General features: G+C 40.1%; 1 protein-coding gene across 1 annotated transcript in view; it reads left to right on the top strand.

The window, feature by feature from the left end:
• PCDH15 (protocadherin related 15) overlaps positions 1 to 24,702 on the top strand; it is a 1,543,840-nt gene that overhangs the window by 1,434,607 nt on the left and 84,531 nt on the right. The window lies entirely within an intron of this gene.

Genomic DNA, 24,702 nt, shown 5'->3' with positions numbered 1-24,702 from the left:
AAAGGTCAGGGGGCACTATTTCGACCTGTAAAATTTCTGTTTATCATCATTCTCACTTGTAGATTCCTCTTATTTCATCCCCAGCATCTCCTGGCCTCTCCTATCTCTTCCGTGGTCCTTCCCCATGAGGCCATTCCCCTTTTTTGGGTGCTTTATGAGGGGGGCGCCAATGCTCTTTCTGGCACAGGGCACCAAAAAGTCTAGTTACGGCTCTGGTGATACAGTATATACAGTATTTTATTATCCACTCAAAGATACACGGTGGCAGCTCCAAAGCAGCAAACTAAAAAAAAACTGACTTTACAACAATACAATGACTAGAAATGGTTAATAATAATTATAAAAGTGACCACTCATAGCAACATAGAGTGGGGAACATGCTGTTGTCATGCATTAGAGAGTTCCAAAGAATCTGGGTAGCTGAGCATGACAGAATGCCTAGGAGAAGTCACTCCATAAGATAACAGAAAGGCTGTGGAAGTACATAGCCCAGCCAGTAGCTGTAAGAATGAGCTGTAGCTCACATACATAGGAGAGCCTGTGAGGCCAACGATTAAGATGTGAGTGTAGAATTATCTAATATAATAATAAAACAGGCCTATGCTGGAGTGGGTTAGGGGACAGACAAAGGCAAATTTGCTCACTTTAATGAAACTGTTCCATGCCTCCCAACATTTGGGAGTTGATACAAGAGTGTTACAATGAAGCCGGGTATTGTGCATGATAAAATGGCATGACCATGTATTACATGGGTGTGACCAGAGCTTCTGATTGGCTGGACCCCTGTTCCCTTTGTACTGCTACTTACCTTCAATCGGTAAGCCGGATGTCTGGCTCCCGGCGTAGGTCTAATGACCGGCGTCGGGATTTTGACGCCGGTCATTAGACACTTGCCGGGATTAAACAGTCGGGATGCCGACGGTCGGCATTTAGAACTTCGGCATCCCGACTGCATCCCATACAGAAGATGCATGTATTTTTTCTTATGGGTTTACACTGGTGCACATTTGACAGCTGTGTTTATTGTGAAATAGCTACTAGGATTGCTAAACAAACGTATGCATATGGCTAAGCTGGGTGGCATCAAATGCTATGTCTTGAGAGATTATGTTTATTTATTCCATACAGTACATCTGAGATATTTGTATAATAAATCTCTTCCTACCTGCATCCTGCATTAAATAGCCTTGAATCTTAGAACATGAATTATGCCGGTAAATAATATAAACTATTTTTCTCCTTGAAATAACTGCATACTTGCCGACCTTTGGCTGCTGGGTTCAGCACTGCAGGGTGATTGGTGCGGTGGAGGTGGGCAGGTCTGGGAGCATAACATTGTGCTTTCGTCATCATAGCCCCATCCCCCATTATACAATGCCACAATTACCGGCATTGTGAAATGGGGACAGAGCCAAAATAGTGCAATTCAAAACAAATTGCATCATCGGCTACCTGTACTGCCAGCTTCACTTGGGAATATGATTTTCAAGAGCCTCCTGGCCATTTCAGGAAGCTATGCAAGTTTTGAATAGCTGTCATCCACATTCTAAGGCTGGGTACACTCTAGACATTGTTTACCTAACCAGACCTCGGCATCGACGGCAGAGCCGGCCCTAGGCATAGACAAACTAAGGCGCATCCAAGCCTGCCTAGGGCCGGCTGGGCAGAGACTCTAGCAGCTGCTACTGCGCTTCATAGCATCCACGATCAGAGCTCAGCTGTCAGCTCCGATCAGGTATTGCAGTAGCAAACAGTGAGTGGGCAGCAGCGGAACAGCCGGCAGCAGTTTGCGGGGGCGGAGCACCTGGACAGCGGCTAGTGGCTAGCTCCGGGCCAGCTCTGAGGCGTCACACAATCAGAATGAGCTTCTGCGCATGGGCATAGGCTCATTCAGGACTATAAGTAAATGGTCACGGGAGGGCTGCTGCACCATGAGCCTTTGTAGTGAGTCACACCTCATGGTTCTGGGTTCTGCCTCCAGTAATCATCACAAACAGCTGCAGCCAGCCAGCCTGAGAAGGAAAGAGCGGGCCTGCCGCCTGCGATTTGCTGTACCTTGAGTCGGACGGCTCTTCCGGCTGCACCCAAGTAAAGTAAGTTTGAAACTTGGAGAGGACCGGGGTGCTGTGGTGCTCACTGCTGGGAGAGGGGTGCTCTGCTGAGACAGGGGTGCTGGGAAGAGGACTCTGCTTGTGAGAGCTGCTCTTTTAATGTAATAGTATGGTATTATTATTATTATTATTATTATTATTATTATTATTATTTTCATCATCGTAATTTATTTATGACAAGTGACAATTAAAATAAACAGTATACATAGATACAATGATACAACAAAAGGCAAGTTATAAGGGGATACCGTTAGATTGGTTGATAAAAACATTGACACCAGAAGGTGGACACATTCTGAATGTCAACAGTACTAAGGTCGACATTGTCATTAGATCGAACATGATTCTGTAGGCATGTATTTAGGTCGACAGTTAAGTTGTCGACACATTCATAAGGTCGTCATTTCACATGTCGACACTAAAACACGATACATTGTTTTTTCATGATTGTTAGGGTTAGGTTAAAATAACAAACAAAATGTGTTGACATTTTAGTGTCAAGATGTTAAATGTTGAACTTTTGACTGTCGACCATTTAACCCTGTCGACCTAAATACAAATTTACAGATTAATGCTTGAGCTAATGACCTGTCGACATTCAGAACCAGTGAACCTTTTTAATGTTGACTTTTATACCACACCTGTTATGAGGTAAGAGCATTTAAAGGATATGTCGGAGCAGCAATAATAATTTAGATGGGGTGTGTGAGCTAGGGGACTACTGAGCAAGAGCTCTCACTGGCACAGGTAAAATGGCAAGGCAGTTAGATAAATTCTGGATAGCCAGTGAAGTGGAGTCTGCATTCCATCCTTTTTCTAATGATTTATCCTCAGCACCTAATAGCAGGGTCGCCATCAGGGGGGGACTGCCGGGGACTGCAGTCTCGGGCCCAGACAGAGAGGGAGTCCGGCAAAGTCTTCCCCCATACTCACTTTCCAGTAATGGGTCAGCTACACTCTGAGTCAGCAGCAGCTATTCTCCTCCGCCCCCTAGTTAGTCGGCTTATGGCTCTGCAGGGGGTTCGGGGAGTTGTAGTTGTTGCTATATCCCTGTAGATCAGTCAAAATGTGCAGAACTAAATGTTCCAGCAGACTGTTGGTGACAGCATATCTATCAATTCCTTTTTAGACAGCTGCAGTTCAGCTAACTATATTTTGACTAGTGAGACCAGAGCCCAGTCTCCTTTTTTGGTTTATTAGCATATTCATCAAGTAGTCATGCTGCCAGCTTCCTCCATGTTCCCCACGGCTTCTGGAAAGCAAATGCCTAACATCACCCTGTGAATTACAGCTTTCAGGACACGGTTAGGTCTAGAACAAGGTGCTGTAAAGGACCTCTGATGCCACATCCACGTGACCACTGACCAGCGGCAAAAGGGGGAAGGGAAGGTTCGTAACGTTGGCCAAAACTGTCCCCTCATGGGCTCGCTTCAGGCACAGTGGCTCGCTTCACTTGCCACTGGTTTATATTCCCCCTCTATGCCCACGTGGATAGTAACACTGGAAGCGGACGGGCCCTGCTGCAGTGGTCACATGGTTGTGATGTCAGAGGTCCAGTCTCCAACTTGGATCTAGCAACAACCGTAACTTTCACTGCTGTTATCTACCCATTACTTGGTATAACTTATACGTAACCAAACCCTTGTGTCTGCCCCTCTATTACTGTGCTGCTCTGTAAATGTCAGGTATCCATGTTGAAATATAGGAGGGGGATTTGATGATGACTGTATATTAGTATTATTATTGACATGCATTCATTGTTTAATAGGTTTATAAATGCTTTAGATAAAAGTGCCCCACGGAGCTCTGAGCAGACATGTGGGTAAGACTATTGCTGGAGTCTGTTTATGGTTGGGTCCCCCAAATGTATTACCGGAGATAAGTTCTAGCAGGGTCCTAGAGTTACAGCATAGTGAGAGGGAACAACTGTAACAGCAGTGCCAAAAGTGTAAAATGATTAAACAAATAAAAACAATTAAGGCATAAAAACAATTATAATTAAAAAAGAAGGGGAAAATGAGGGCAGGGAATGACACACCCCATGATGGGGGGGCTTCCTATGCTGCCAGTCCTTGGCCCCACAATTTCTGGAGGCAGCCCTGCCTCAGAGCCAACTAAAGAGGAGAGAAAACGGGTTGTGCCTCCTAAGCAGTCTGCACAGTTACCTGACTGCTTCTATCAGCTGCACCTCGTACCATCTCCACTTCCAACAAAAGAAGATATATATGATCAACAAATTGTAACAGACTTCAAATGTTTGAAATGTTTTTTATCATCTATACTATTTAAGTATGAAATCTTAATTCCTATTGAGATGAGAAAAAAGAAGGCGATACCGGCTACAGGTATAAATATGGGAAAAAACAATAATCAGAACAAAAACCAACAATGTTTTAAATATGGAAGGGATTTTTCAAAGTAATTTTGTGTTGGCAGTGCACCAAAGAGTCAGTGAAATCTAGTAGTAACATGCACTCTTATAAGAAAATGCTAAAGTTAAAATATAACCTTTACTTGATATTGTTAAATTAGCGTATGTTTACACATACACCTTGTAATGAAAATTAAAATAATATCTCCATAAAACTGGAGTAATAAAAGTAATTGGTGACTGCTGTAACAGAATGTAATAACAAATCTATTGGATTGCTCTGGGCGTAAAGCTGGGTACACACTTTTTCGATTGCAGGCTGATTGGGTAAAACTGTCCCGATCAGCCATGCAGTCTGTCCCCAGTGACCCCCTGTAAGCTGCATGTGAGCCACGTACACACTGTGCAGACATAGCACAGTGTCTACGGGTTTCTATGGGATCAGGAGGTCGAACCGATAAATATTAAACTGTACATAAGATGCGACCTCCCGATCCCAACCGTTGCAGAGGCGTTAAAAGCCATATATCAGCTAAGGCTCCTGCATCGGGACAGCGTACACGTCTATACAATCCAACGGCCGTTCCCTCGATATTGGATAAACGGCCATTGGATTGTATAGATGTGTACCCAGCTTAATTGTGGTCCCGGAACTGACCTCCACATAATTTCCTTCTACTCTTGTTCGTTTATGGACTAAGGTGAAAATATCTTAAGTAAATGTTTTCAAGATTTGAACCTTTTACATAGGGTCATTTTAAACAATTATTATTATAGAGGGATTAAATAAATATACACCTAGATATCCTCTACACCAGGTATTAATTAAATCGGTATCCAATAACACCACTCTTAGTATAGGTATGAGTCAGAATAAATATACATTCAATAATAAAAATAATAAATAATAATAATAAATAATAAAAGTAACAGGATAGTGTTAGTCTAATATGGACACAAAATTTAAATACCACTAATATATAAGTAGCCGAATACTTAGCTTGACAGGGTTAGCTAGCCTATTAGGTGGTGTTAGGTGGAGGGGTTGTCAAGCAATCCATAAGTAGGCAGGAAGAGCTTCCATCCTCCTCTTCTCCAGTTTTCATCTCCTCAGGACAGGCTGGATGAGTATTGCTCAATCTTCCTTTAACTTGACTGGCGACTGGCTGTGTACTTGAAAGTTGGGTGTGTCTGCCCCGTATTCAAGGTGTGCAGAGGCGCATATTTCCTGGTATCTGCAGTGTGATTACAAAGACAGTAAGTCAGGCCCTATATTCTATAGAATAAATTAGTACATTGTATGCACTTCTATTCTTTTGATGCTCATACATTGTTGCTATTATTGTCAGGAGCACTTATAAAAATACTTTGCAATATAATTCTTTCACAATAATGGCACCAACTACAACACTATAGCTATAAAGGGGTAGTATAGGAAGAGTGGAGCTTGTAATCATATTATAATATCTCCATTATCTAACACGTAATGCTTACCTACCACCCACATTTCCTAATATAATATTAAAGGTGTGACCCGGTCATGTATAATTTAAAAAAAAAAACATTTTTGAGCAAATAGGGAAAAAGTAATCCATAGGAACTGACCACCAGACAATTAAAATAAATAAACTGTACTTACAACATAATCCTATTTTGTATGGGTCTTAGGAAGGGCCACCTGGCGGGTAAAATAAAATGGGACTTGGTGACAATGTTATTAATAGTGCACCAGTTTTTATAAATGTTCCCCACTGTCTGAAGTGTCAGTAGATATACTATCTATGTTTAGAGTTGCAGCTACTTTTATCATTGATATGATGAATGATCTTGTTTTTTTAGTTAAGCAGTATAGAAGCATGAGGAATTAAAATGAGTGACCCAAACTACCTCTAACTTGAAAAAGAGGCTTTTATATAATTACCAAATGTACAGTGACCTTTATAACTGTGTAGCTAGAACAAAAGTGATTGATTGTTTTGCAAGTAGTCCACAACCTTGGTTAGGTTAATTAATTTGAGTTTTCTTTTGCATGTGGCTAATCGATTTTTTTCATTATTATGTTTTCAAGTAAAATAAAACAGAGAAGTAGAAAAGTCTTATATACATATCTTGACTCATTCTATTCTAAATGTCAACATTATCCATTATGTAAAATGTGATAGAAATTATATAATTGCAGTGGGAGCTGGGGCACTTGCCACAGTCTCCTACTACATTGATGGACAGACCACTGACTGGGAAAAGAGGGTAAGTATAAAGGAATGTGAAGATGGGTGGGGGAGGCTGTGGTGACCCAACAGATATTGGGTCCATTTATTAGTAGTACAACACAGGCATTTACCAAGAATCGTGTCTGCTAACAAGATCATAAATGGCAGAAGCATGCAAATATCAGTGTGATCTGTGCAATATTCTGAGTGTAATAAAGGCATTTAATGGTTCAATTAAAAAATAATTGACGTGGGGTCCTCCCCCTAAGAATAATCACCACCAGGCTCTTTGAGGGACCCCTATGCATTTTTCCCCTTATTTTCTGAACCAGGACCAGCTCATAGAGCCTGGTGCTGGTTCATGGAAATACAGGGGACCCCCACGCATTTTTTCCCCATGTTTCCTGAACCAGCTCAAAGAGCCCAATGGTGGTTATGCTTAGAGAGGGGGGACTCCACGTCATGCTTATTCTTCATTCTTAGCCATTTCATTACAGTTACACACAGAAGCCTGCACGGATCTCACTGATCTATGCAGGTTTATGCTAAACATGCTGCAGACAGGCAGGTCTATTCAGTTTAGTCCAATACAACTGAACTTGAATACAACTGAACCTGCACACGATCAAACTTGTTTCCATATACCATCAGAAAACAGGATTTAATGAAAGTACAATTCTTACTAAATTTGAGTGTTTGATTGGAAAGAACTCTCCTGTGTCCATGCAATGCAGATCGTGTTTCATCTTGGACCAGACATGATTCTTAGTACGTTTATCCCTAAGGGTGTTGTGAAGTGAAAAACTTTGGTGACCCCTGGTTTATATAAAATAATTGCACGCTGAAGCACTGCATGATGAAAGTGTAACCAATCACTATTTGCCATCATACCATGAAGTCTTTTGAATTGCCCCTTTTAATATCAATTATAACACTGTTTGTCAAGTGTAGCACCCTACTCTGCTCTTTTTGTACAATATTTAACAGTGTTGGCTTTATGTTCATTTTAAACCAATACAGGTCTCAATCGGCCAGTTTGAATGTCCTCCCCACAGGTCAGTAGTACCTGTTCCTGTGCCCAGTGGGTGCAGCGTGCCTGTTGGTCACTCCTGTGACCTTTTCTAAGTTGAAACACGTAGTTGCTCCAGGTATCATCTTGTTCCCCTCTGGTGCATACGGCCTCGGTTAATCTGGATCCAGTGGCAGTGGCGGTAATACTGCAATCAGCGCACTCCTGGAGAGAGACGGATACCGGCAGTGGTATTGTAATCTATACCTGCCCGTAAACAAGATGCATGTTGGCCAACACGGACAAGCACGCCGCAACCACTGAGCACATTAACAGGTACTACTGACCTGTAAGGAGGACATTCGAACTGGCCGATTGGGACCCTATGCTGGGAACTTGGGACTCTCTGTGCCTGTGCTCTGTGGAAATTAGCTGCCTGTACATCAGAGGTAATTATTGGCTATAATAGCCTTGTTAAAGATTCTCAAATCCTATGCTGTGAGTGCGGACTGTACACTTCCTTACAGTATAGGTACTATTGACTCTAGTTACAGTAATGAAATAAGGAAAAGTATCTATTAAATTCAAGCTACTACAATTGCAAACAAATGCTGCTACTTATTACATTGCACTCAAACTACAATTGCATATGTTGCGTTATATATGTGTTTAAGTGAGCTCTTACAGGTTGGCTTTTTAGATTATTATTTATTTTTATTTTTTAATCTTCTTCATTGATTATGCTATTCATGTGAATAAAATAAATGTATTGATTGTTTTACATTCCAGTACAGAATTGTATTTATTATCTTGGTAATGCTTTACAGTAGGATTTCACTGTCTCTGGATCTTAGCTCTACCAAAATCCTTATTGAACTAATTCAGGTGATGACAGAAAGATAAAAGAGAAAAGAGAAACAGTATTAGGGATTAAAGATTTAGGGCACCAAGTAATGTAGAAGTGCAGTTTGCAGGAGAAATTTGAATGAGGAACTGGCAAAGCAATTTTTTAGCTTCATAGGCAAGTTTGCTGCACCACTGTCAATTATGCATAATGCAATCATGCCATTGAATAGATAAACTCCAGGTAATGAGAGAGAACAGAGGTTCCCAAACTCCGCCATTATAGTCCATGATTTAAGAATATCCATGATTGAGCACATGTGACTTAATTAGTACCTCAGTCAATTTGATTTAACCATCTGGAGTTAAACATGGATATCCTTAAAATCTGGACTGTAATGACAAAGTTTGGGAACCTCTGAGATAGAGGGTAGTAGAGTGGAAGTGCAACAAGAGGTCTCTCAATGGTATACAATCGGGAAGCCGGCTGCCTTAGTACCGGCAGCCGGCTTCCCGACTGTCATATCCGGTGAGGGTGAAATGCCGGGCGTCTAGATGTAGACGCCTGACATTTCCCTGAAGCCGGGAGACCAGCGCCCGGCATCCCGATCGAAAGGATGCCGGGCGCTGCGGGGGGGGGTTTGGTTTAGGGCACCCGGGGGGGACTTAGGGGTTGGCACCTCCCCGGGAGGGTTAGGGTTAGGCTAGGGGGAGGGAGGGTTAGGGTTAGGCACCCCCGGGGGAACATAGGGTTAGGCACCCCCTCGGGGGTGGCAATCCTGACTGTGAATGGGATGCCGCTCACGTGTGTTGGTGTGGCTTGGGGCTGAGGTGTTGTCCAGTGTATATAAAACAGAAGTTTCTCCATCTCAGGATGCGCTACTTAATAGGAGGGATATCCTTTGCGCACAATTTTCTTCGGCTGTCAAATGATCTATGTTCCAGAGGAGGAAATAATCATGTATCCGAGTGAAGTAAAAAGTCTTTAGCCTTGACCCGTTTCTCTGGGTATAGACGCTCCCGGTTTCATCAGAAGGTGAAACACGTCAAGGCTAAAGACTTTTTACTTTACATACATCATTTAACAACCAAAGGAAATTGTGCACAAAGGCTATCCCTCCTATTAAGTAGTGCAGCCCAAGACTTCTGTTTTAATTACATCGGACAGCACCTCAGCTCCAAGCCGCACCAACACACGTGAGCAGCATCCCATTCACTGTCAGGATTGCTATCAGCGGCAGTAATTCAGGATTTCGAGAGTGACATTGAGGATTACAGGTGACTTTTATTACTCTGTGGCTATTGGGCAGTATATCCTCCTTTGCTGTCCTTAAGAAATACATTCCTTCTATAGAGGTTATAAACCTCTCGGACCAGAGGATTTGTATTTCAGGGAATGGACTTGTAGCAGAGCCCGATATTGTGGACATACTTTAGGAGAGGGACATTAATAGCAGTTCTGTATTTCATCTCATAGTGGCCCGATGTGCTCCTTTATCCACATATCCCTAATATATTGTACCCATTTTATGTGATAATTTTGTATCCGTGTAATGTTCATGCATCTTTTTTACTGACTCATTGCAGGTTTAAATAAATACATTATTGAAAATTGTGGTCACCTGATATAACTAGCGCTCCATACACCTTTTTTGTTTAATTTTAATTACAGTACACCAAATCACGATTTACTGAATAAATGCCAACTTCTGTTTGTATTACTCTTAAAATGGTTTACTATCCCTACTTCTACCCAAAACGCATCACAACGCAGAAGTGAACTTGAAAATTGTACTTCCGTGTAATGGCCTTTTAGACTTTGATGTAACTTTGCTCATCTCTACCCAATACTTATCATATCTACATGTTTCTCCTCATATTCTGATCACTTAGTTCAGAATTCACAGCTTATGTTAATGTAATACACTTTTACATACAGCAGTACATTGATCTTGGGTGGTCTATTAACCCAATTTTTAGATTTGCAGATAGAAATGTGAATCTGCAGAGGCTTAGGATTCTGTTTGTATTCAACTTACATAACTGTGATTTTTCTTTTACTGTTAATTTGGCAACAAGAATGCATACTATGCATTAAGACAGCAATACAATATTGTTTTGACTTACAAAATGTGGGGGGAAATATAGAAAACTGAATAAAATGAAATTTGGAACTGCTTACAACAGCAGTTAGAAATTACTTCCCTAAAATAATTAGAAACAACCCCGTAGGGCTGCAAAATTGGATGCATTTGCAAATTTAGATACAAATGGGTCCTTGCTAAGGAAATAACCTGCATCCTTGTGTATATTAACAAATCTAAAGAACAGAGAAAAGGAAGGAAAATAATTATTTTTAGAAACATTTGTCTTCGTATATATATATATATATATATATATAAATAAATATATATATATATATACACATACAGAGGAAGCACACAAGATAATTGTATAAATTGTATATCACCCTGTGAATAAAAGGGAACAAATAAGTAGATAGATTATGGTGACAGAGATGAGCCTGCTGCCTAATTTCCTTTACTTAGCCATTCCTGTCACTGTTTCCTTAAGAGCATACTGACAACTGAAGCACAAAGTGTCTGCTTCCTGGTATGTGACCATTAGTACCTTGGACCAGTCATTTACCAGGTCGCTACCTATTGTGTATGAAGCTACATGACCGTTTCTTTTCCTCTCTCTTTCCCCACCTTCCCATCTCCCCTCCCCCACTTCTCTCTCTCTCTCTCTCTCTCTCTCTCTCTCTATCTCTCTCTCCTTATCCCCACATCTGCGGCCCTCAGTCACATTACTATCAGTTGGAGGGAGCTGTCAGAAGGGGGCGTGTGAGTGCCATCTTGCCTACTGAGCATGCCTTAAGCTGGACACACACTAGACGATGTGTGTACCCAACGATGGCAGATGCGAACGGACCATATATATCAGGCGGTAAGTACACACTGCACGATCTGGTGTAAGACCGCCTAATATGACGTTCCCCAGCCGCATCCAGAACCATGGTGTTGGCTGTCTGATCTTCAGATTGGCCTGCACTGCAGGTAGACCTGAACATGCGATGAACGACGCATGGGAGTGTGCAGTAGTGCATAGACACTGGACGATTTATTGTTCCGATTTATCCCAAAACCGCAAATCATCCAATATAACGTCTAGTGTGTACCCAGCTTTAGTCAGATATCATAGAAGATTATATAACTGATAGCTTGTTCTGCTTAAACTTTCCTTTTATTAATGTGTATTTTAAGGATTTGTCACTGACATTCACTCTTCCATTTTATTATTCCGCTACTGCATAGTACAACTTGTCTACATGTAATAGAGAAAAATAGAATTTCTTTGCAAGTCATTATATATTGAAAGTAAGTTTTACTATAGAATTTATGTCACATTATTCTGGTTTGTAATTCTCTTCTGTTCTACTAATGGACAAATCTTTCTCTTCACTTCTTTTGTTTTACATCTTTGTTTTATAGCAGCATAATAACCTCCAACATATTTTCTAACTAGATAGGCCCTATCAATTATATATTTTAAATAGTCACCTACATAAAATCATGTTAATTGTGTCATGTTGGTGTTTAGTGATGCTTTAAAATATGTTATGAAGATATACGTACTTGCTGACTCTCCTGGAATGTCCTCACAAATTTCAGGGAGCTCTTCCAGGTTACTATGAGAGTAGAAACACCCTTCTGCATACCCTCCGCTCCAGCAGTAAAGTAGGCAGATTCAGGCAATAGCTCTGCCTTCCAATGCAAAATGCTGTGTATTGAGGCATATTGCAGAGGGTACAGGACTATGTTGAAGCAATTCATTGCACTAGGCCCAAGCATTTGCCTGTTGTACCTCCCACTCAAGGAATTCAAGAACTATGTATTAAGACAAAAGACATAATTGCGTCCAGGATTTTTCCCAATAATTCAGATATCTGATCTGGATTATCATGATACAATACATTAAAATATGCAGATATATCTGTTACTGTGTTTGTGTGGCAAAACAAGCAAGTGGTCGCAATTAGAGAGTAAGGTGTTGTACGCTGATCACATTGCTGCTGCGTCTTTGGAATACCGCAGGAGACATTTGAAGAAAAAAGACACCTTCTATCGCTATCACAGATCCAGGTGCTGTGTCCTAAGATGCAGCATTGACCATTTCGGTAAGTCTAAGCTTACTCAGACTGGATGCCAGAATGCCTCTGCCAGGGCAAGGAAATCTGCATCGGAAGATGCAGACCATGGCCTTGGCATACCTACAAAATGGTGGCAACATGCCCCATTTTGTAAATGGAGCCGGTGGCTGCCCTCTCCCCACCCAAAATGGTGGACACCTGTCAATCAGGCTGTGGCTTAGGGGGGGCACTGCATATGAAAATGCTGGACCACCATCGTAGTAGTACACAAACCATTGGGTTTGCGTACAACTATAAATCAGACCCTAAGAACATTATGGGGTATATTTACTAAAGTGAAGGTTTTTAGAAGTGGAGCTGTTGCCCATAGTAACCAATCAGATTCGAGCTATTATCTTTTAGAAGGGGCTAGATAAATGTCAAGTAGAATGTGATTGGTTACAATGGGCATACTTCTAAAAAAATGCACTTTAGTAAATATTCCCCTATGAGTCTAATTATGAGTTGCACACAAGCTCAAAAGTTAATGTATCTAGCGATTTTTAGCAAACTGCGCATGTGCTGCACCATGTGCATTCCTAGGCACCTTGATGAAGGCTATGTGCACGTCTAGTTCTCCCTCTCAGTGAAATGGCCATTTCTGGGTGTCAACTGGTTAACTTCCTGTCGTCGGTGTGTAACCAGAGCTCCATGCTATTCTTAGGCATGCGTATGAAGAAGGGACAGCTGTTTCTAATGGTGTAAGTGCCAATACCAATGATTGTTGAGGGTGTGGATGAAAAAACAGAGGGCACAGTGACTATATCCATGAAGCTGTATGGATACTGACATAAGGTAGTAAATCTGGAGGTCACAGCCACCCTCACTAGCGCTTACTGTGCTTCCAATCTCTCCTCATTGTCATCTGCTTTTTCTTTTCATTTATCATATTGTATTAAACCCCATATTCCTTATACCAGACATATCCCTTCTTTTGATACTGGTGTGTTCATTTGTATGTATAGATTTTACATCCAAATCTATAATGGCAAAAGTATGTGTTTAGGTTGTTAGTACTTTATAAAATCTCCATTAACATCTAAACATTAAGGACTCCATGTTAAAACTAATATGTCTGTGCATGCACAATGGGGTTCCATCTGGCGGGACACAACACAGCTTGGAATGCTTTACTGAAGCTGGGAAGGTTTTTGCTGGTTCCCCATTCCCACAATGGGGACTGTATTGCGTAAGCCATCTATAGATGTTGTAAGTGCTACAGTCACAAGCAACAGTATACTAAGCTTACCTGCTTGTTAAATACAACATGGATGTCAACCCCTTTAGCGAGTGCTTGAATTCAATCCTTAATAGGAAACACATTTTGGATTGCAGTCTATAGTCTTATGCTACATGTTGGAATTTAGCCCTGGTTATCTCAGCTCCGACTGCACCTTAAATGTAATTCAGCACAGCTGTATGCTCTCATAGTTTGTTCTTCCACCCTACAGTTTCAGATAATTACATGTGTTTCTCTGCAAATCAAAAAAGTTCTCAGCTATATCCAGCTTCTGAAGATAACCTAAATAAATAGCATTAACTCTATCAAAGCAATTATAGCCTTGCAAATTACATTACCATACACATAAGACTGTACATCAACAATGTACAGTAAATATGAATATACATACCTAGCTTAACAGTAATTGTTCCACTGTAATGATGCATTCAAAGATGATAACCAAAGATGATCTCGGCATTGTTGAAGGGAAAAAAATAGTCCTTTTAAATAATTCACTTTGTACTCTTCAAATATTCTATTCCTTGCTACATTTTTTAATCAGATTATTGATTTTCTCACTGTGTTGCACAACTTTAAAGAGCACCGATGTATTAATGGCTTCTCTTTGTGAAACAAGAATTACAATTATAAAACCCTTTGATTTCATTTTTATTCAGAAGAGGATTCATACTTACACAGCTATTTAGAATGGCATGATAGAAGCCAGTCAGGCATAGAGACTGTATGAGTATGTGTTCAACTAGAAAATATTAATTTGATATTGAAGGATTTAGTATGTCGCATTGACAATAATTCTCTAAAATTTAAAGAACTATATATGAGGTAAAGTATGTGATACAATATAAAAAATTGCTACAAGATGCATTTTGTGAGCCTATGAAAAACAATAGAAGTGACTAATGATTGCTGGATGCCATGCAAAAAATAAGCAAAAAGAACTTGTAAGGATAATGAAAATATATCAGAAATTAATAAAATGAGCATCTGCACACTTATTCATTGTGTAGCTGGTGCACTTTTGTTTTACATTCTTTAAATAGTAGACTGCACAGATCCTATTGATCTGTGCAGTGTTTCCTTCGAACTCTCCTGCCAGAGGCAACTTATTTATTTGGACGGATTTGCTGCAAGCTTGAAACCTGTCGCTTAGCAAATCTGGGCTTTCTAGTAATAGAAAAAAACATTGATAGTCATTAGATATTTTTTTTATTCTACAATGTAGTTTGTCCACAGTTTCCCATCAGTTTGGGCTATAGTAAATAGGCAGATCACAAAACTGCCCAAAACAAAACAGGATTGCAAAACCTATGCTTATTAATTTTCCACCTGTAATAGCTAGAAAAGTTCTTGCATTCAAAGCACTCATATCACTCCCTGCTGAAAGTATGAGGAGGTTGGGGAACATTGGAACTCTGAAGATGCATTCAACATTTCTTTAGTGCTACCGGGTGCGTATTCCCCATCCACTTCAGTGTGTCAGCAAGATGCACTTGAGAGCTCTAGTTGGAAAAGAGCTAGCATTTAAAGTGCTTGTCTGACACCACCCTTAATCATTGGAATTCACAATTGCTAGATCACACATTGTTTGTTTAGTATACAAAAAAACCCCAATCAATTTCCTCTACTAATGTAAAGTCATTTTTGCAACATCAGTCAAAGTCTGTTAGATCCAATAAAACAGTTTGTCATTGCCAGATTGCATTTACATTATTTATTCTCCAATGATTTACCCAAAGAGGTTCGAAGTTGAATTTGTGGCTTAGGATAGACTGAAGCAGACAGTGAATAATAAAATAAAATGCTTATTATTAGCAGTGTTTTCTAGTAAAATAAACATGTAAAATGAAAAGGTCAAACAACATGAATATTTATATGGCTTCACAAGGTATCAGCAGCGCCATACCGGTGTAAACAATACAACTGAAAAGCAATTTATAGCATAACTATAACAAAATGATACAACCAAACCCAATGCAAAGTTACTGGGGGAAGTGGAGGAAAGGGCAGAGCATCTCATTATGGCTAGTGTAGTGAATGCAATTAATTCAAATGTACTTCGGAAGGAGGAGGAGTAGGAAGTGATATAGTACCCAGCAAGTGGGCAGAAGGATCAGAGTTGCTGATGGGGATGGGAAACCGGAAAACAGAATCTCAATGGTGACAGGAATAGTGTTAGGAACGGAGAACAGGGGAAGAAGGAAGACTGCACTGCCCATTAAGGCTAACAGTCTAAAGCAGGGGTTCCCAACCACGGTCCTCAAGGCACACTAACAGTCCAGGTTTAAGGGATAGCCATACTTGAGCACAAGTGACATAATTAGTACCTCAGTTTATTTGATTTAACCATCTGTGTACAATCATGGATATCACTAAAACCAGGACTGTTAGTGTGCGTTGAGGACCGAGGTTGGGAATCACTGGTCTAAAGGGAGAGGTGTAATCAGAAGAGAGAACTGGGAAAGAGAGTTTTGAGGAGGACTGATAGGTTTTTATGAACAAATTAGTTTGAAGGGCCCATAGGAAGGTGTAACTATGAGATGAACTCACAAATACATATTAGTACTTAAATAGTAAGGAGAAACTTGCACTCCAACACAATACTGCAGCATAAACGCTGAGGTGGTTACTCTCACCTCCAAATGGTCATATAGAATAAGTACTTGTGTTTATGCGCGCCCTTCGGGGTATAAAGATCTGTGTCCAATAAAGAGATTTTATTCTTTCTTCTTATTCTTCTAAGATCCACTTCTCACGAAAGTCATATAATCCGGGTTTTTATCTTCTAAGAAATGTGGCATTCTTTATTACAAATATCCACTTGTGCCAATTATTCCAAACACCGTCTTCTTTCTTCTTCTCTCTCCTTTCAGATATCCGGATATGCTGGCTCGTTACTCGACTTTCCACTTTGTGGGAAGTTGAGTATTGATATTGGGTATGGCCAAGCAACCTAGACGAACATTTCCCTACAACTCCATAGCTAACTCATTTATACATCAGATTTTGGAGTACTCCACATGACAGATTGATAGCTCCCACTTCTATATACCTTCTGCATTCACCTGAGAAAGCTGCCAGTCTAAAAGTACCACCATCCGTAACAGCCTATCACCTCGCTCGCCTCTTCCTGTCATGTGAGAGAGTGGCAGCTATCTCATGCCTCCACAATGCAGCGAATGAAAGAACTGAGCTGCACAATTGGCATAGTGGTCAGCATTACTGTCTTACAGCCAAGAGGCATGTGTGTAACTAGGTATTTGAAGGCCCCATAGGGAACCTTACAAACTTTTGCTATGTACCACCCAGTGGTAAAAAAAGTATATAACACATGTAACTTTGACAAGGAATATGGGCCCCCCTCCACTCTGAACCTCAGCAGCAGCACCTCTTGCACCTATTTACCACACCTATGTTTAGAGGTCATGCGTTAAATTCCTGACCATGGCACCATCTGTGTGGGGGTCTGCATGTTCTCTGTTTCCATGGGTTTCTTCTGTGTGCTCCAATTTCCTCCCATACTCCAAAACATACAGTAGATTGTCTGACAAAAATGAACCCTAGTGTAAAGGTGTCCATAAGGTCATAAGTATAGTTTGTTAGCTCCACTGGGTAGCAGGGATTGACGTAAATGATAAATAACTATAAATAAATAAATACTTAAATAAATAAATACATTTCAACTTTCCCAACAAAGCACAATTGTAATTGAAGTTGTGTTGAAATAAGAGTCATAACTATTATTTAGAAAGACTTCATTTACCAGTCTTCCATTATTACTTATTAATACGATTTCATACCTACCTACATTGGGGAGGAGGTGAGCAGAACATTTTGCACCCACACAAAAATGGGCATGGCCTCATGGTAGAGGTGTGATCTTGTGGCACGGGGCATGACCACATATCATGTCGAAATTGGGGCACGCTGCTGGGCTGCCCCCAGTCCCTCACCCTAGTGTATGGATGCTGTGTACATGCTATATAGAGCAGCAGGTGAGAGAGATTCTACCCACTTGCCCTCATTGCGGGACACTGTAGCCTGTTGGAGGGACGCAGGACCGTTGCTTGGAAAGTCAGACTATTCCATCCAAATCGGGATAATTGGGAGGTCTGAGATGCTCTGGGCCTCTGCTGGTAATTTGAAGGCCTGAGCTTACTATATCATAACTTTCCATATTACATTAATAGAACCTAAGTGATAAACTGCTTCACAAATCCTATTTGCATAAAATGATATTGCCCCATTAGCAGAACTGAGTCAGAAGTTGTTAAAATAGTGTATCTGCCAATGACATATGACAAGTAGACCCATTCTCCAGGTCTTAGGTGGAGATGTTTCAAAGCTTGGAGAGAGACAAAGTGGAGAGAGTTAAAGTACCAACCAATCAGCTTCTAACTGCCATTTTCCAAACACAGCCTGTAAAATAACCTTTAGAGTCTGATTGGTTGATACTTTAGCTCTCTCCTCTTTCTCTCTATCCAAGGTTTGATACATCTCCTCCACTTATTAGCATTCCAATTGTGACTATTACATGTGGCAACTAATTGAAATTCTGCCAGCTCAATGCTGAGAAACATTACTTGGGAGTCCCATATGCACTCACATTAGGGTGAAGGCATAACTCAACAATAATAAAATAATGTAATCAACTTTCTCTACCATCCCCTCAAGATGGTAGATTTGTCCCAAACAAAAAGAAAGAAAAAAATATACTAAAATACCCCTAGCTTCCTTATGAAAAGAAAAGTCTGGCCAGGCTCAGATGTTCCATGCAACTCCCCTAGTCCAGAGCCCAGAGGCTTGATTAACAGCAATTGCCTGATCTCAACTTGAGTTGAGGCACTGAAGGAGTACTTGAGAACCATTCCAAGAGAAACAATATCTACAATGAAAATATTCTTGAAATGGTGGATTCATCCATACTTCTACTTTTTTGGAGGGCCTACTTAAACAGGTTACCCAGAGACCATGGTGGATGAGCTAGTGGAAGACCTATAACTAGATTGTGACAACTTGGCTTTTCAGTCCTTTTCACTGCTGATCGGGCAGCCTGGCGGCACCCCCCACCTGTCGGCTGCAGAGAGGAGCAGACGCCAGGAAAATATGAATCAAGTAGCCCTCAGTCCCCCAGTGTATACCTGGTAGCTACAGAGAGGAGCAGCTGCTGGGGAAATGTAAAGTCACAATGTCAAAATGTTCCCATTATTGTTATTCTGATATATCAGTAGTCAGTGTTTTGAAAATCAATATTAATATTATGTGTTTAAAAAATCTATATTTAAATTTAAAAAAAGTTGGATAAGTTTTAAATATATGTTCTTTACCTAATTCAATCATTTAAAAAATGACAATTACTGAGAGGGCTTTGGAAAAAAATTCAGCCAATTAAGTAGTTAACATTAACCTATAGTTCTTTGCCAATAACTTTATGGAAAATAGGCTTGGATCAATTATCTTCTCCATGATGCATCTCGATCAAATTGGCTTAAGTCCAGGTCACGGTGACCACTGACCTCATCTATGCCACAAAGAAGCTAGCTCTATCTCTCTCTGACCTGGTGCTATATGCAGAAAATACCTTCTATACAGTGGCCTAAATTTTTACAACAAATTATATCCACCATTGGAATTAAGGGCAATTTCCTCACACGTATTGTGGTCTTATACTACAATCAATCTGCTTCTGTCCTGGATAACAGCTTTACATCTCCCACCTTCCAGATTCTTAATGGCACCAGGCAGTTCTGTCCCTTGTCTCCCATGATGGATCCTTTAACTGTGAGGGTATGGAAGAACCCAAACATTCCTTAAAAATAGCCTACCTTTGACCGAATAAAATCACTCTTTATATGGATGTTCTTTTAGCTATAGCCATACTTTGCTTCCCAACCTACTCACAGAACTTCAGTTATACAGTGAAATTTCAACTCTGAAAAATAAAAACAAATGAACAACTCTATTCAACAAACTTTAAAACATATATCTGATTTATAGTGTACCTTTATAAAATTCTAACTGTAAAAACAGTAATAGAGACCCCACTCACTGGTAAAATAAGGACTTGAAAGCCAAAATATTACTTCAAAGTGTAAAGAGCAGAGTAAGCCAATTTCTAATTCCTATTGTTGCAGTGTTGTATTTCTCACACAGTGTAATATAAAAGACTTTGTTCTCATTTAAATTCAAAGACCTAAAAAAGAACTGTATCCAAATATTTATTTTTCAGTAACCACCTAGCAAAACCATAGGACACTCATGCTGGGTTAACTCTGCAGTTCTGAAAGAATTCATCTAGTCTGCTTTGAATGTAAAGTCCTGCAGATGTACGTTGCAGGTGTATTTGTTCTATTATACATTTCGGAGTTTAAAATTCGAACTTCAAAATTTAAACCATGGAGCATCATGATAATTTGGTTCCATACTTTATTAGTTAGGAATGCAAAGTTTATTGCAAAAGCAAAAATCTTGTCCTGAGGTTTATGATTTATTTGGCTTCCCATTCACTCACTGGTTCCCTTGCCACAGTACCTCTGTATTTGTGGAAGGGTTCGGTAAGGGATGCGGTCAGAATCCCGATGCCAACATCCCAACAGGGTTAGGATACCGACATTTGTCGGTCAGTATCTTAACCCTCCCTCCTTGGTGCCTAAACCTAACCTCCACCCTAGTGCCTAAACCTAACCTACCCCAAACCCAAGTACTTATCATCGGGATGCTGACGGTCTGGATGCCGTTGCTGGGATTCTGAAAGGTGTCGGGATCCCAGTGCCGGCATCCTGTCTGTCGGATTTTTGACCGATCCCTTATATACAGTAAAAGTGAGTATCACTCCAATTAAATGAATGGAAAAATGTGATAAAAGATTTCTTCACTTCTCACAATTTACTTTATATAATCGCAAACTATAGTTGATATCATCAATACATATTATACCATTCAGCACATTGCAAACAGTAAATTAAATTAAAAAAATGTTTTGCTAGAAGCTTGTAAACAATTATATATACACGTTTAGAAAAACAAATGTGTATAAATGTATTATACACATTTCAAAATTGCAACTCAAGCCCTGGTGAAACACAATACAAAACTCACAGAAATACAGTTTTTTTTTAATTTCTGAATTGATCAGAACAAAATTTGTTTTCACCAACAGGCCATCTACATTGCCATGGCAACTTGCTAGACTTGTAATCACAGTACAACATGGCTAGCTATACTGCGGCTGTATGTTAAAGGGACGCTGACCTCTTCATTAGTTCCAGGATTGCCCAAACATGTAATTCCGAGGAACCAGTGGTGGATTCAGAAAGTAAAGTGTTAAAGATTACAAAACATGAGCAACACACAGTGCTAAGCTCTTTTTAACGCACCAAGCTCTAAAAAAAATAATGAACACGTTAGTTTACACTATATATGCTCTTTGTAGATGATAAAATCAGAACTAGAAGACTGCTGCCAGTTCTTATCATAACATATTTCAGTATTTCACATCTCAAGATGAATATAGAGCAATGCGAGGTGTGAGTTTCATAATACATTTTATATCTTTTATTTCCAAAATAAAAAAAACTCAAAAATAACACTAATGGTGATGCCTTCCAAACTTATTTGTTAATTGCATAGAACATTTATATTGATAAGTGATGCAGCCATGGCACATTCAATGATGATGATGATGATAATAATCAGTGCTCGAAGTGGGGCGGTATACAGCGCTATGACATACCGCCACTTTACTCCCCCTCTTAATTTTAGTTACAGGAATGATGTACAAGCCGGCACAGTGTTTAATCCCACTGCACGCTAACAAGATCAGGCTGTAAATGTGGAGAAGTCTGTCAGAGATACCCAACCGTAGCTTTTCTTTTACGAATTGTGAGACTGACTGTGGATCCTATGTCAATGGGTTGCAGGGAAGAGCTAGGCAGTTTTGACAGCCAGCTTGGATTTATTATGTGCACGATCAGGCTGTCATTGCTGTTATCTGTGACTCAGCCTAGTATAACAACCTACACACATTCTTTCTGTGCAGTCACTAAAACTTGAGCCCTAAGGGGTCTATTCAGCATTAGTGCCCATGTTGTCTCGACTATTTTCTGACAACATTGGCATGATAGTTTTTATATATATATATTTTATATAATTTATATATATTGTTAGGAGCTGCGGTGGCCAGCATGGCATTTTACTACCTCCTCAGGTCCCGCTGGTTGCTAAGAGGTCTGAATGCCAGCATCAGTGGCCACTTTGCATGCTGGTCCCGGTCATTGCTAGGAGACTGGGATGCCAGAGTATGTGATCAGAGGCTGCACAGGAATGTCTGCTGCTGGTGTTTAATTGCTGGGATACTCATTAGTTGCTCTTCTATGTGCAGCATCAAACCTGTAACTTATTTCACTTGCAGAGGGTTGATCTTAATTGATGTTTGGTGATTTGTCTGTGTGTGTGTTAAAAGGCAGCCAGGCTTTCACCTCTTCGTCAGTTATAGCTTCATTCCTTGCTGTAAACTAGCTGATCTGAATACCTAGTGAATACTCTACTGCTGGTATCCTGAATCCTTGTCTGCTATTCAGTTTAATCTATGGTCTCCTGCTCCCTTCATCACCGATTGTTAAGTATCACCTTACTTATATTGGAAAGTGTCATTTGTTTGCAGTTACAATATCAGGCTACCTGTTATTATAGAGTTCCTGCTGTTATTGTCAAAAAACACAAGCTTAATAATATCGTTTAATTGTACTCACATATTGTATTCTACTAATCCAGCACCTGATTATTGTAAAAACCTCTACTATCCTGAGTTTAAGACCTGGCGGCTTCTCAGTACAAGTGAGTGCGTCTCTCTCTATGGGAAGTTGTGATAGGTGGTAGACCTCTGTTGCATAGTTCTAGAGGTTTTATGCTATTGTTCAGGTGTATCATCATATATATAAATATACATTTTATATAAGAGCACATAAATATAAATGTATACAGACTAATATAAAGCCTATGTACACATTTTAATCAATTTAGACAGTTTTGCGAGGCTGGAGCTGAACATACACTTGCCGGTCACCACATTGCAGGCAAGAAGACTGGGGCAGAGTTTCAAGATCCTTCAGGGACTGATGGGAAAATTTCTGTCCCTGCTGTTTTCAGGATAATTAAGGATTTTCTTCATATAATGCCATTCTGAGATGACATTATATAAAGTAAATATTTATCAAGTATGTTAAAGTGTTTTTGCTTGCTGAATAGCAAACAATGTTAAAGCATTATAGAGAGCAATAGCTTGCTTCCCCACAGTGCGATATTCTGCTAGATGGGTATTAACAGAGAAGATAATTTCATTATCTTCTCCGTTAACACTTTGCTGAATAGTGAAAATACTAAAGTATTAATATTAAGTACATTTTAAATAGCTAAAGATATCCCCACCTGCTGTAGCTGCTTCTCACTATAGTGAATGTGTCTAATGAGGAGATCGGGAGATTGGCAGGGCTTATCCCCTGTGACCGGCCAAATACCAGCACCAGCTCTTTACATTTGATATTGACATATCCGGAAAACGAGGATCATTTATGAACTATACAGATCATCTGTGTTCAGCTGATTAAACTATCCACAGAGTGGAAAATATATAAACTTTGCAGTATTTATTCCACTGTTCATGAGAACCCTGCACTTACTGTATTCTAATTCTATTTAGAGACAAGAGTACTGGGATTCACTCTTAACTAGAAGCCTCATTACATTAATATTAAACTGATGTACCCAGATGATTACATAGAGATTTCTTGTTACTGAAAAATGATTTTATATATAATTTTAGGTTGTGTTAAGGAATTATTTTGTTTAACCATATATACTGTATAATGAATAATTGAATATTTTATAACTTCGTTATTAGCACTGCATTTCAACTAATCCAATATTTCTCTAGCACTGTCTTCTATGTTTCTTTGTTCTCTCGCTCATTTAGGGACCCATTTATTATTGCATATTTGAGGTTTAATCTTCAACAACACTCATTTTCGGGGGTTAACCACAAATATTAGGTTTCCTCCGGATGTATGAAGGAGGGACTGCAGCAGGTATCTCCGATACCTCCTGTGATCCCTCAATTTCCATCAGCAGCCACATCCCCTTAAGGTTTTTATGGGGGATGTGATGCTGCCAAATTTACCAACATCCGAAATGCGATGCATCTCGGATATTGGCTCCCGCAGCTAACGCCATCTGAAGATGCCATTAGCTGCTGTAGCCTATGGGCTACACTGCACATAATTAGCCGGCGGAAGTATCCTCTGGAACCCTCCCCTGCAATGGGAGCCGTTCATGTGCAGTCAGTGTGACTGTGCATGTGCAGCAGCCCCGACAGCTCTCTGGGCAAAATTCAGGGATGGGCTCCTTTCAGAGCCTGTGTCCCTGCATGTGCTGGATGATACATCCAGGTGCTATAATCGCATATTGCAATGCCATCATGGGCGGTAATATCATGCCCAGATCGAATTGCAATTCTGATCATTAATAAAAGGGGCCAAAGTCATAGGAGTGCCGTCTCCTAAAACATCTACTTTTAGTATTGGATTGGGAATTATTAATAAAACTTTTATTTTATATATTCAATCACTTGCGCCAATAGGGGTTGTTTTTCTATGGTGTCAGATGCCCCATAGGCTGTTTCCATTTACAGTATAAATGGTTACTACAGTGTGAGCCCATCAACATCTGCCTA

The sequence above is a fragment of the Taudactylus pleione genome, unplaced genomic scaffold, assembly GCF_031769625.1.
Source record: "Taudactylus pleione unplaced genomic scaffold, aTauple2 ptg000918l, whole genome shotgun sequence".
Taxonomy (NCBI): Eukaryota; Metazoa; Chordata; class Amphibia; order Anura; family Myobatrachidae; genus Taudactylus; species Taudactylus pleione.
Note: the sequence above shows the minus strand (reverse complement) of the source record. Positions and strands in the feature narration are given on the sequence as shown.